Below are 14,101 nucleotides of genomic sequence, written 5' to 3'. Positions count from 1 at the left end.
CATTTCCATAGTGTTTATAAACCATAAGGCTACTATTTACCATTGATTTTTCCCTTTTTTTCCCCCATTAAACTGTCTTCACAGCCAATGTGTTTTCTTGCATGATTCTAGAAGAGAGTCATTGTAGCACAAAAATTAAGCAATGTTTGTCCCAATTCAAAGCTAGTGGTAACAAATAGAAAGTGTCTGCTGTGGGTTTTGGATGAAGGCAAGAATATTGTTTTTCTGCTAGTTTCTCTGTATAAACTAAAGATTGTGTGACAGAATTTGGGATTTTTTTCACGTTATTTGAATCTTGAACCCTTTTAATCTTTTCAGTAGAGCCTTGCCATTATTTTCTTGTAAACTTTTGGTTTAAATATTGCAAGATACTGTTCAGGTTTTCACAGAAACAGAGTCCACCAATAGAAATTTCTAAGGCTATTAGTCTAGTGTGAAAAGCTTTTAGTGGGGCTTTACTTTCTCTATTTTATGTTCCTTTTTTTTTTTTTTTTTTTTTTTTTTTTGTAGTTGCCTCTTGTTGTATGAGCTATGATTTAGAACTGTGGGGAAACTGATATTTACAAACCCTTAACCCTTTTGCATGCTTTATGTCTGGCATCAGGACTTTTCCCCATGTCTTTTCAGTAAGCCTCAAGAGACCATTGGAATGAAGAAATAATGCATCTTCCTTCCCCAGCCTTCTTCACGTGACTGGAATTGAGGCTGCTCAGTTCTGTGAAGCTGAAATCTCTTCCTTTGAGTTAATCTTGATCCTTCCATAAGTGAGACTGACCAGGCAGAGCTATTTTTGCTCTTGTTTAAGGGATTTCTTTCCTCCTGATGATAGATTGCATTGATATTTGATGAACATGTTACTAAACACAAGACTGTTATTTGAGATCTGAGAAATATTTTAAAAACACTAATGGTAAGATTTATACTAAAATGTCCCTTAGCCTCATTCAGGGAATAATATATAGTGTTGATGGCCCTTATTCCCTCCCTACAAAGCAATGTTGTAGAAAAGGCCACAAGCCCTGGGAGATCAGATTCTGTTTTCTGTGGCCCCACAAAAATTTGATTATTCAATATCTCTTTTGTCTCTCCTCAACTAGAAGACCCTTTGCCTAACCTTTATATTTGTGCATGTAAGACTTGCCATTTTTGATTGCCGGAAACAGTAGTGCCAACGCAGCTGATTTAGCAGTGTCATTTCTGCTAGGCCACCCAAAAGACCAGTGAGTTGGCTGTCCGCCTGTAGTCAGGTGTGCTCTGGTTGTAGATGTGCTCTTCTTTTACTGCTGCCATCTTTCCAGTAACACATCATCACTCCTGCACTGTTTTGATGATATAGCATGTTTACAGATTGCTGGAGCAGCAGCACTCTTTGACAATGTGCTATTGCAATAACATCGTGAGAGACAGCTATTTTTGGTGTGTTTTACTCCAAGGGTGCTTTCTTCTCAGGCAGTAGAGCTGATCTCAGAATTGCCTTTGGAAAATGTTGAGACAAATAAAACTGAATCTTTCAGATTGACCCATAAATGATGGAAGTGTGAAGGTGAAACATCTGAGTCACAGAGGGCCTTGTGGCAACTCTGTCTCTAATGGGATTTTTCATGTAGTGCTCTCATATCCTCCAGAATCCCTGAGCAACAGTAATTTGCATTGTTTCTTGTTTTACAGTATAACTAAAAAAATCACTGTTTAGTGAGAAGCATTCTTGTTTTGTTTTAATCATTAGGTGGCTTTTAAGTTGTGGGCAGAAACAGGCATGAAAACAAAGGGCGTCTGATCTTCGAAAACTGGGAGCATGGTAGGAAAGAATAGCACTTTGGCACAGCACATCGGTGGTACAGGATAACATTTTATGTAACAGGATACAGACCGCAGGGCAGGCAATTGGCACCGCAGGAGAGCACTTTATGTAACAGGAGAGATAATCAGCATGTGGCTGGCATCATGGCTTAGTAACACATACAATGAGATGGGGAACAATTACATTCTTTCTCTCTTTCTCTCTCTCTCTCTCTCTCTCTCTCTCTCTCCCCCAGAGGTTACTGAGGGGAAATCCCTTCTGCCCTCTCTGAATAAGTATGTGATATTAGATATATTTACTGGGGGAAGACAGGGATCCAACTCAATTGTGCTAAGCTTTTTATTTGTCTTAATTTAGTTTTTAAAAACATGCCCTTTGCTCACTTGCTACTGTTGGGGGGACAGACTAAACAGTTGAAAGCTTTTCTAAGAAAAAGAGTAACTTTTTAATCACTGAAGTGAGCAGTAATTTTTGGCAAAACTAATATACTACCAAGAGGCAATTTTAATAAAACAGTCCAGTGCTTCAGAAGCTCCTGAAGTAGTAGCAATTTTAAGGAAATATGAGGATATATTTCTTTCACTGCTTCTCTTTTTAAACCTTTAAAAGAAAACCACAGTGCCCCTTTGGTGCCTCTTAAGTGGATGCAACTGTTGATTTAGAAGAAAGACAAACTGGTCTTTATGGTTAATCATTTCAGTCCAACACCCTCTTTTAAATAGCTAAGTACTTTAAGATTTTGTTTAAGGTTGCTCACTCAAATCCAGAGGGACTGTAAAACGTTGGCTGTGGAAAACCAATCTCCCCACACCAAAGTTTCTTTGGTAGGACTCCAGGAAGGCTTTGGGGCATCCTGATTTCTGTTCACTCTTTGGCTTATAGTATTTCCTCCTTGTCTACTGAATAGGTGAACTACTTTCACTTGCTTATGAACAAATGGCCTGATGTATGTTTTGCAATAGTTTGTACACTGGTGTAAATTCATGTATGCCAGTGTCAGGGAAAGCAGAGTGAGTTACACTGCAATATCCATAATTTCTTATAAAACTAATTATCTGTTGCATTGGATATCATGTTCTGAAGGAGTCTCACAATTCAGTGTGCCAGAACCCTTCAGATTAAGTTCCACCCTGTGTAGTATTGAGGATTGAAAGGGTAGGGTAGAAACAGGGAATAATTTGTAATTATCTCTAGTAGTTCCATAGCTGTCACATGCTTGCCTTTTGGAGCACATGATTGTATACCTCATTTCCAAAATCTGAAACATGTGCCTATGCAATTTCACACAGGCAGAAACAGAACATGTGCATTTCTAAATTTACCAGCTGATTATAAAATTGAGTGATTCCTGTAATTACAACATTAATAATATTGCTTAAAATATGTAAATATATAGTGCAATATGTCAGTAATTCACAGAATTCCAGGATCACAGAATGGCTGAGGGTCCACAGGAGGTCATGTAGTCCAACCTTCCTGCTCAAACAAATATCTAATGATGCTAGGGAAAGAAATGTGTGAATGCCTGTTTGCAGCACTGTTCCTACAATTCACTGTAAAAGTGTATGCAAAATAGTATTACAGTCAAAATTTAAATAGATAAAAGTAACTCATGTAAGTTTATATTACATGCATGTAACACAGTACTAATACACTGATGCAGCTGAAATCAGTCTTCAGATGGACTCAAATGTGGTCATCTGTAACAAGCACATGTGCTTAGAGATTGGTATCCACAGCTTATTTTGGGTAGAATGCAAAATCTCTTTAAATCAATGTGAAATTAGTATTAACATGAATAAAATGTAGATGTAATCTACGACTGAAATCCTTTCTCTTACCCTCCATTGCAATCCATTTTTTGAGTCTCTGTGCCTAAAAATGTCCTCCAAAGTATGTATACACGCATATAATTTAGCACACAAAATTGACATGTTCATTTAGAAGTTCTTTGTCAAAAAGTAGCCCCCACATGAGGATGCTCATTACCTTTTAAAGGCTACATTAATGAAAAAACCCCAACCTTATTCTTAATGATATGTATCCAGCTGACAGTTTGAAAAAGCTTGACAGTATAACCTTTCCCTATTCATGATAAGGTCTGACTTAGCCTCCTCAAAAATTGACCTACAGATCATATCATTGTCCTAATAGGTGAACTATCACGGTTTTAAATCCCATTATGTTTCTTGAAATATTCACCAGAGACAGAAAGAGTAGGGAAAATGAAGAAGTTTATTACACTTCAGTTACTTATTGCAAGTCTGTTCCTCTACTGAGAAAGGAAATTCCAGCTCTTGCTTTAGGCTTCTGTCAGAGGTCTTGCTAGGAAATGGTCAGGTGGATGGGCCTAGCTGGGAGGGTTACAGAGTATAGAACCATTGTAGCACAATGTGTTTGCACCAAGGATTTGTTCTGTTTTTTTGCCAGCTAGACAAGATTTGTTTCTTCTTTAGTTCAGAACATTCTAAATAATTAGATTTTCAATATAAAACAGCAGTAACAAGAATAGACAGTTCATTCACAGTTTTCAATAATATAGCTCTTCTATTACATAAACCTTGCTTCCATCTTGCTTTTCCTTTCCTTGTTTTAGTTTTCTACCCAGACTTGATATATCCGCTAATGCATAGAAAGTTATCACTATTGAAGTGCAGTAAGGGTGATCTTTCATGTCTTTTTTTAAATTTTTTTTTTTAAGGAAAACAAAAACCTTGAGGTTTCAGGCAAAGTTGGGTTCCCTTTTACATGGTGAAAAATAAAAATGCCATGCCATTAGATGTATAGCTCCAAGGACCCTGGTGCTAGTTCAGAAATGAAAATATTCCAAGATGAATAGGATCTGGGCCTAATTTCTCCTTTTGATTTCTGGGGTTGGGAAGAAATAAATGGGCTCCATATTTCTGAGAACAAGTTGTTGTGAGCAGCATTTATACAGCTGTGTGGAGGGGGAAGCCTTTTGCTCACTTTCCTGCAGTGATCTAGTGATAGCTTAGAAATGTGTCTGCAAGAGAGTGTCTTGGTTCATAAAGCCGGAAAAAGCAAATGTCTTTTCATGTGTGAGGCAGTGAGAATTATGCCCTTCAAATTAGGGAACTGACATATCATGCAATATTTGTGTCTGGTGTCAAGTAATTAGCCCATCTCAAACACTAATATTAGATTTGCTGTTTGTCCTTCAAGATGATTCCATAATTCCTGGAATGCTTACAGAAATTTTCCAGTAAGGGACTGAAGAGCACTACATAACCTGCATATAGTTACCAGACACTGAACAGTAAAGGAGTTTCCTCTCAATTTTTTGTTCAGGGTTTATTTGATTCATTTACCATGCTAACAGGGGGAGTGAAGGTGATGAAAAAAAAAAAAATAGATAGAGAAAGAGCAACCAAATCTGAAATTAAAAGTTTAGAAAAAAATTGTCTGAGAATTCATTTACAAGCTAAGTATGCACCATGAAATTGTGCTGCTTCTCCATGCAGAAGTTTTCCTTATGCAGTTGCCTTTTGAGACCCTCCTTGAAACAGCTCAGATCCTGAGCACCACATCACTAAATACTTGCCAAGGACCTTGCAGGTCATTGAAGTGAGCGGGTCTTTGACTTGGAGAAGTTAGTTGTATCCATCACCTGTATAGGGTGAAATTTTGTATGTGCCTTGCAAATGTAAATGCAGCTGTCTGAGAAACAGAGAGTAGAAGCATATATGTTGCAGTGAGTGAAGGCTGGATATTTGAAGGTTTATTCTCAATATGTTATGTTTTCACTTGTAGCCCAAGGTTTTCTGCCTGACTCTATCACCATCTTTCAGAAAACACAGAGAACAAGTGTCTTTCTGAAAGATCTTATCATTTTTTAATATGATAATATATAAAATATTCCTGAATTCCAGTGTGTTGCTTTGAGTATTGTATGAACAGCTCTTTTAAATTCCTCTTTTGTGTATTGTTACATAATTGCCCTATTGATTATCTATTTAGTTTTTATAAAAGTTATATTGATACTGTCATGTAGGATGTGGTAAGAATAATTTGAGATTTTTTTTTATTATTATCTCTATGTCTCTTAAGGTAGTGCTAAAAATATGATTTATGTCAGACAAACCTAGATAAAATGAAAGTTAATATTCTATTTAATGAATGATCAGTGGGAAATAGTTTAGACATAAAGTAAAAGTGATTGGTATATAGAGAATGGAACCAAGGCATTGTTATGCTTTGAGAGTTTTTATGTGAGGAATTTGGGAGGGCAAGGGTACAAGTTAAAATGTGTTCCCTGTAGGCTTACAATAAAATCTTTTCTGGTGTTTGTCACTGCAGAAATAGTGGCAGAGTCTTGGAACCCTGGGTAAGGCTTGCTTGCTTCTAGCTTTGGGAAATTAGGCCATTTTTTGAAAACCACATAAATTTGGAAGTATTGAGCTGGTGACCGTTGCTGGTAATCTCCCATTAGCCATCTGCATAATAAACACATTTGTTTCGCTGTTTAAGAGATGAAAAATTGTTATTTGGCTAGTGCTTTTGGCTGACAGAGATTCTTCCCTGTCATATCTGAAGCTTATGGGCAAGAGGAAGTATTAAGCTCTCCTTGCTGATATTTCGGGATGAACAGAAGTTTTCAGATTTTAGGGGTATCGGGCTACTACTGTAATGAGAACCAGCTTGAAACAAAGGGAACTAAGAACAAAATCATATGTTTCATTTTGCCCATCTAACAATATTTGGGTTTTTTATTTTTTTAAAATTTTTATTTTTGAACAATTCAAGTCCTGTGGATATATGAGGCAAGGACAGATTGTTGCAGCTGTTGAGCTTATTTTTTTATTCTCCTTACTATATTTCCAACAAAAAGAAGAAGGAAATTTAAACTTTGTGTACAGTCAAAAAATTATTCAAATGTCAGACGGGATCAGAGAATAGGAGAGTCTTTGTTCTTCACCTTCTTTTGAACTACAAGCTGTCAACCATTCCTAAAGTTAGCACAGCAGATATGTAAGAACTTAATGTATGTGGTAAGGTCTATGTAGTTCATACAGTGAAGGTAGACAAGATGCAAATGTTGATATAATATCTAGCCTGTGTTTCTTCTGAGGTGCATCCCTGCCACACTAGAGCAGCAAGGGCTTTGCTTTTAGTTTCCAGATAATCAGAGAAACAGAAGAATTCTACAAGCTTCAGTCAGGCTAGCTGTTAGAGTGCATGGTGCACTATTAACCCTTTAAATGGTGTGGCTAGGAATACTCTGAGTTCTGTGGAATTTTTCAAGAAAGATGGAGTAAAAGAGTGAAGTGCAGGAGACGTAAATATCAAAGATGTGCCATTTTTTTGTAGTGTATACCTCTACCTCTCCTTCAAACAATATAAGAGCTATTATCTGGAATGACTATGTAGCAGCCCTCCCAGCAGCTTCTAATCTTTCCAAGTGGTCGTAATTACAAGGCTTATGCAAGATAAATGTTGACTTGTTCTGCTTAAAGAAGCAATTCTAACTTTTTTTTTTTCTTTTTTTTTCCCACCAATTTTGTATCCATTTTGCACTTTTACTAAGTTAAAACCAATGCTAGTCAGAATTAAGTCAAGGTCTTTGCCATGATATATTTGCTGTATGTGCCTGGGCTGTTCCATTATACTACTGGGACGGAATATGTGTGACTGGTTCTGTCAACGCTGAAAAATATGTTCAGCTTGCTTGAGCTTTTCTGTGCAAGTCAGGTGAGAAGAAACTGTTGCTTTTTTATCTTATGAGTTCTGCTCTTAATGCTACATAACTTCTGGAGCAATGATAATGGTACTTAGGAGACAATTAGCATATAAGAATTTGGTTTCATTTAATCAGTGGTATGGCAAAAAGGAATTTCTGAACTGGAAAAGTACATCTGAACCAAGAAGGTTCTTTAAGTTTATTATAGCTCCTTCTGTCTGATTTTTATCTATTGTATCCTTCCATACCCTTTTGTATTTCTCTTCGTAAAAATACCCAAGTGTTTTTAGGTTCATTTATGTAATTTACTTTGATGAATAAACTTGTCAGCTTTCTCCATGTACTCAGTACTTGTGGAGTGATATATTGTATTGGAGTACTAACTAAATTCCCTTTTTATTCCTGTAGTGTTTTACTTACTTGCATTCCAACCTGTCCCAGACAACTTATTTCATTTTACCTTATCAGGCTTTTAAGGAATTTTAAATAAGACTGGTACTGTGTTACCTTGAGCCATGTCCTGGTTATTTACTTTTGGCTTACATGTGTCAATTCCCTCAATTTGGAATTTTGCTTTATTTTCACTTCTAAAGAAAAAATTCTGTTGATTCCTAGTAGAAGTGCAACGAATTCACCCCTTTTCCTGTTGCTGCCAAAGGTCAGAATCATCTTCTACATTCATATCATATGCTTGTGGCCATTGCTTTTCTTTCCTTTTCTCCCCTGTGAATACATACTGACTCATTGAGCTTGTGTACCTTCCTTTAATATAATCTGCTACATTTCACACACACTTGCTAATAAATAATTATTATTCATTTTGGTGTTTCCAAATATAGGTCTTGTTCCTTTTCCTAAGATGTCACCCAGGTGTAGCTTCTCCTCTTGCTTCTAACAGGTTATCTACACTTGGCTCACTCAGTTCCATCTTGTGATTTTTCTCACTTTTTTGTTCTTCTCTTCCTTTGATTTGTGTGGTGCTGCCTCCTGAGGACAACCACATGGTGGATGCCTGGTTCCATTGTCCCACTGCTAGTGGGATCCTCAGTAACACATTTCCACTAACATGTCTGAATGTGATGTGTGACGAGAGAAACATTTACCAGAACCTTTTCTGAAGATACTGCTTACTATTTTCCCCACTCCCATACTCAGGTATCATGCTTCAGATAGCACAACAAGCTATGAATATTTGAAAAGCAGTAGATGCAACTTCTGAGTTGATGGAGATGAACACAATCATAAAAGAATAGCATTCCAGAAAAGCCCAACAATAATATATGTAATAGACTCATTTTCTGCTTGTTTCTAATTACGGTATTGTATTTTGAAAGTTGATGTTAGACTCTAGCTTACCTCACTTTCAATCTAGCCATAGCTGACTGAAATATTGTGAGTGAAAATGGAACTTTTAGAAAATGGACTGAATAGGACAGTGGAAGCACATTTCCGTTTTCACATTAAGGTAATAATGTTAAGAATTTTCACATGGTGATCATGAGGAGCATATACATGTATGTATACATTAATATGTAATCCTACTTTCCTTTGCTTGTACCTTTGTGTCTTGGTTTGAAAGACAGGTGTCTGCCAAGGAAGACAGGAACCTCCCTTGGAATGGAAAATATGACCCCTTTCCCTCTGAATTATTATAACTTTGAAGTTAAGGGGCTTTCAGGAAAAGATATGGAAAAAGTAATAGTTCTTTACTAGTATGTGTAAGTATAACAAGGTAAAGAAACAACAACATTGGTAGCAACTACCAACAAGAACAGAAAACCCAGTGAAGTCTCTTCCCGCTCTGTGAGCGCTTTCCCCTCTGGTGTAGTTACAGTCGCAGCTGGCAGGGGCGCTGGTGGCTCCCGGCGGGCAGGGAAGTTGCAATGATCCCCCCACGGCTGCAGGGGGCGCTGTGGCGCAGCTTCAGTCACGGCTCCCTCGCGTGGAGATGGTGGATGGGCTGGGTGGCGAGACTGGGCTGCACCAGGAACCTTGGACCAGTGGCTGGAACGGCAGGGTGGGCTCACTCGGGGCAGCAAGAGCTAGCAGAAACTTGGCAGCTATGGAGGAGCTGCGCAGTGTCACAGCAGGCAGGGGGTTCTTGGCTACAGCGTAGCAAAGAAACCTCGGAGCAGTGGCAGAGAAAGGGCAGGGGCTGGGCAGTGGCAGCCTGGCCCCCAAACATGGCCAGGAGAGGCTCCCTTAGAGGGGTAAGGAGCTCGGTGTCCCAGGGTTTTCCTTTAGGCACCCAAGCAGATGGTGAAGAGTTCTATTTTAGTGAGGTAGGATGTTAATAAGGTTAATAAGGTGCAGCGGCTGCTCCCACAAGCAGAGCTTCACTCATGGTAGGAGAAGGCAATAGGAGATGGAGCATCCCAGAGGCAGCACATTTTGCCCACAGTGACAGCAGCCTGTTTGCCCCCAAAGCCAACAGTGAGAGAGAGCTAGGAGCTAAGCCCAGCCCAAATCTCCAGTATCTTTGCCCCTCTGAGGGAAACCCCTTGAGCTAAGAGAGTAGCCAGCAGCACCCTTACCCTGAACCACCACAAAAGCAACTTCTTTTGTTTCACTGAAGTATTGGTCTTTACTCTCAGCAACAGGCGGGAGAAAACTCCCAGAGGGGAAAGAAAACAAAAGGAGCCTATCTAACCTCCAACACTTTGTCAAGCCTATCGCATATTCAGCTCTAACTCATCAGTTTGAATTACCAATATGTATACAAACATAATTTCCTATTGTTATTAGTCTCTTTTTATTTTGTACCCCTCATCTGCTGAATATATTTGCAATTTAAAAAAAAAAAATCCCTGCTGCTAACACTCTGCATTCCATTCCTACATCTGTGTATTTTGCGTTTGTGGTTAGGTTGATTTTTTTTTCCCCCAATTAATTTGATGCTGCAATGTTAGCGTTCTTTTTAAGCATCTTTTAAACAAAGTAAGAACTAGCGTGGATTTTTTCATTGAATTCCTATCTCTGGACTACACAGCAGAGTGCACTGGTGACAGTAAAAGCAGTTATTTCTTCTTCCTGTCAAGAACTCTGACCATCAGAGCAAGGGCAGTAAGAGTTCTCCATTCCTGACACATTTTATGTTTTTCCTTTACACTGCTGCTCAATTAAGTCTGACTTAAGTCAAGGCTTGGATGCAAGTTATACTAAAATACCACTAGAAACTAATACTAAAACTATGAAGCAGTTTACTTTGTCTCAGATTTGTATTAATTCATATTAATTCTGCATACACTAAGAGTCATTGGTGGACCTAAGAAGATGTTCATTTTTGTAGGCACACAGTTTGTGGTAATTGGGAGTGGGGCTGCAGCCGAGCTTCATTCCTAAGGGGCTACAGCTGTGCAGGACAGGTGACCAGTATTGAAGGTATGAGACGTGGATTGCTGAGGTGCACTGATCAATCACCAAAGAGAACAGAGGGCACACAGCTGTAAGGCATGTATCATGAGGGGTACCAAAGGCTGGGTTAAAACAAGTAGGGCAGAACTTGAAGCATTCTGAAGTGGCATGGTGTTGCTCTGTATGAGCAGACACTGAAGTCTTCTGAAATGGTATGGTGATACTCTGTGTATCATGGCTGTCTCAACTGTGACATGTGCTGTGATATATGGTGTGACAAATTTTATTTTTTTAAGAGATTTAGATAAATTTCTAAATGTGAAGGTTTAGAAATCCATAAATATTTCTGAAAATTTGTTGTTATTAAGGAATTTATAATGCTTTTCATAAAAACACAGGGTGATTTATTTGAACTTTTCTTTGCCACCGTAATTGGGTATTTGTTGGATATGGGCTTACTAGTGAAAGGCCAGTCACGTGCACAATATTCCCTTTTATCTGCCCTTAGGCTTTGACACAGCTTATATTCTCTTTTCACTTGTACATAGCCAAGTATAACGGTACTGTAGGTATGATAGGGTCACTGGAAAATTGCACAAGTACATCTGCTGCAAGCTGTATTATGAGGTTCAGCTGCACATCTTCAGTTTCTGATACTGCTGTTATATAAAGGTGTAGTTATGAAATTGTGCAAGTTTATTTCCTCTTTGTATATCTTTTCTTACCATCTGTTAGTGGATGAAGCAACTATGCTCTCTTCCTGTTCTCTTTAAATGATATAGTGAAAACATCAGAATTTTTATTTGAACTTTCACAGGTTCTCTGTGGACATCCAAACATCTGTTATAGAAAGCTGGTAAGATAGGAAATTTTTTAGCTTTCCAAATGGTTTTCAGAAGAGGTAAAAAGTAAAAGTTTCTCAGGAAAATACTCAAAAATAACGTACTTATTTTCCCTTTTGATATTGAATTATGATCTTCAATATTCTACTGTTTATCTATCATTTATAGGAATATTCAAATTAAATCCCACATCTGTTCATTTTTGACTTTGGAAAATCACCCAAGAAGAGAAAGTTGTGAATATTAACTTCTCCTTTATGAAGTACTTAGAATAATCTAATTTTCTTTTAGGAGACTGTTAAATTGATTTTGATACTAGAACTGAGAATCAAAAGTTCTTTCTCTCCCCTTTTCTATCTTTTGCAGGTCTCTAAGCTCTTAGTTTACTTAGCCTTCTAAACATTTGAGAAAAAGCTCTGTTCCTTGTTTTAAAGTGAAGTCACTGAGGAAGTTCAGTCCAGATTCACAGTGTTGTTTAGGCATGTGATTGGCTTTGAAGAAAATAGAAACTGTTTTCCCAGATTGTTAGTTTGGTTGGAAGTGACCTGTCCAGAGCAGCCAGTGACAGCTCACAGTCGTATATTCACATCTATCAGCTTCCAGGTTTCGAACAATCTATGCTAGAACTTAGTTTTCACCTGAATTTAGTGCAGTCTTGGCATTCACTGAGGCTCTCTCTCAGTGAGGTCAGGAGCAGCCCAAGTGCTGAATTCACCAGAGCAGTCCGAAGGAAAGACAAGCAATGGAGTTAAGTGTATTATTATGCCTTGTAACTGAATGTTCTAAGATAAAAACAAGTGGAAATAAATAATGGAAGAATGGTCATTTTAATAGAAATACATTATGTAGAACACCAAAAATAATATGCTTTTAGCAAAAAAAGTCACTATAGTTTATGATCTGCTACATCTATGTGTTAATTTTCAAACTCTCAATCCATTTACTTAGGCATTGAATTCTGTCAGTACTGCTTTTGTAGATGCCGTTAGAAGGAATTTTCTTTCATTAGGCTTTTGAATTATGATTTCTGTTAAAAGATATGTTTTAATGTGTATGCTGTTCTAGTTTTTATAGGACAGTAACATACAGGAATAGGGAATGAAGGTGCCCAAGTATGCCAGATAAAAATGTCCTTGCATGAATGGTTAGTATGCTGCTGTGTGTTATTTAGCATTTTTGAAACCAATTCCAGACATTTTTATTGGACTGGAAAGATAAAACAAAGGTCTTTATTGCTCAGTGCTGTTTCCAGTGACATGAGTTCCAATAATTCTAATCTGACTGTTCCTTATCCTGCAGAATCTGAAAAGTCCATAATTTTCCTAAACTTTCACAACATTGCATATCCCATTATAGTAGTTTTTACAGAATTAAACTAAATTGATATAACTCTTTGGGGTTTTTTGTTTGTTTCCTCTAGGTCAGTCTGAGGCCATCATTTAGCTGCACTAATTCTGTAAAGAAGTACTAAATAAAGGCTTATATGTTCTGTGGTATAGATGGAGAAGGCACCTCACTAACTTTCTGGTTTTACATAAAAGTATTTATATGTAGCCATGCAAGATGGATCTTGTTATTCAGGTTGGCTTTATCACAAATGGAAAACATACTTCTGTATGTAATTTTTAGATTCTGATGAGGTTTATGTTGTGCTGGCTGCCTTTTCCAAAGAGGAAAAACATGGCATAATGTCTGTGTTGATATATTTATAATGCTTAAAAATGATTTGTGTTTACACAGTTAGTGCCCAGGTAGTCTGTGTTAACTTCCTGTCATATGAAAGAAGAAACAAACCATTTTAAAATAATCTCTTTTTGGCACCTGAAAGAATGCAGAATGACTAGAGCCCTTTTCCTTTCAGCTTGAAATAGCTTTCTGAGTTGGTAAACATTATGGTTATCTTGAATCCTTAGGTGGACCAAATCTGCATGCTGGATGTTTCATCTATAGATGTTATTTAGGTTCTTGTTTCCAGGATATTGTATGGGAATCAATACAACATTTAACAATTCTGAAATATCCAAAGCCTCTTGGTGGCTGGAATTGGTAGAGAAATTAATAACTTTTTTATGATTTGCACTTTTTTCTTACAATTCCTGTAATACTTTCAGGAAACACTTCTTTCAGGTTTCAATAAAATTCTGACAGAATTGGAAAATAGGTCGTACATAGCTATTCTTTTGTGAGGCCACTTTATCTTTTGCCTTCACAGACATTTAGTGCTTTCTATTCAGTTTTCTACCTTCCATCCTTCTTCCATTTCTCATATAATCTTCCACATCAACATTTGCCTTTTTGAGTAGTAATAGCCTTACTAAGTGTTTATCTACGCTGCTGCTGTTACACAATAATAAAAAGCTAAACTTGCTTAAATATCAGGAGAAAGAGCAGCATGTCTTCAATAAC

At 37.5% G+C, this 14,101-nt stretch overlaps 1 protein-coding gene and 1 long non-coding RNA gene across 8 annotated transcripts in view; both read left to right on the top strand.

Annotated features, from left to right (window-relative positions):
- The window catches only part of SUGCT (succinyl-CoA:glutarate-CoA transferase), a 314,975-nt gene that overhangs the window by 190,088 nt on the left and 110,786 nt on the right, over positions 1 to 14,101 (top strand). The window lies entirely within an intron of this gene.
- Positions 10,971 to 12,845, top strand: LOC135300658 (uncharacterized). Of its 2 annotated transcripts, none has more exons than XR_010362436.1 (3): positions 10,971 to 11,065; positions 11,671 to 11,709; positions 12,761 to 12,845. It is a non-coding gene; the product is annotated as an uncharacterized LOC135300658 (long non-coding RNA). The 2 variants fall into 2 exon arrangements; XR_010362435.1 differs by having other exon boundaries at positions 11,022 to 11,124; positions 12,761 to 12,842.

Source organism: Passer domesticus, chromosome 1 (genome assembly GCF_036417665.1).
Source record: "Passer domesticus isolate bPasDom1 chromosome 1, bPasDom1.hap1, whole genome shotgun sequence".
NCBI classification, from domain to species: domain Eukaryota; kingdom Metazoa; phylum Chordata; class Aves; order Passeriformes; family Passeridae; genus Passer; species Passer domesticus.
This window is presented reverse-complemented; position numbering and strand designations above follow the sequence as displayed.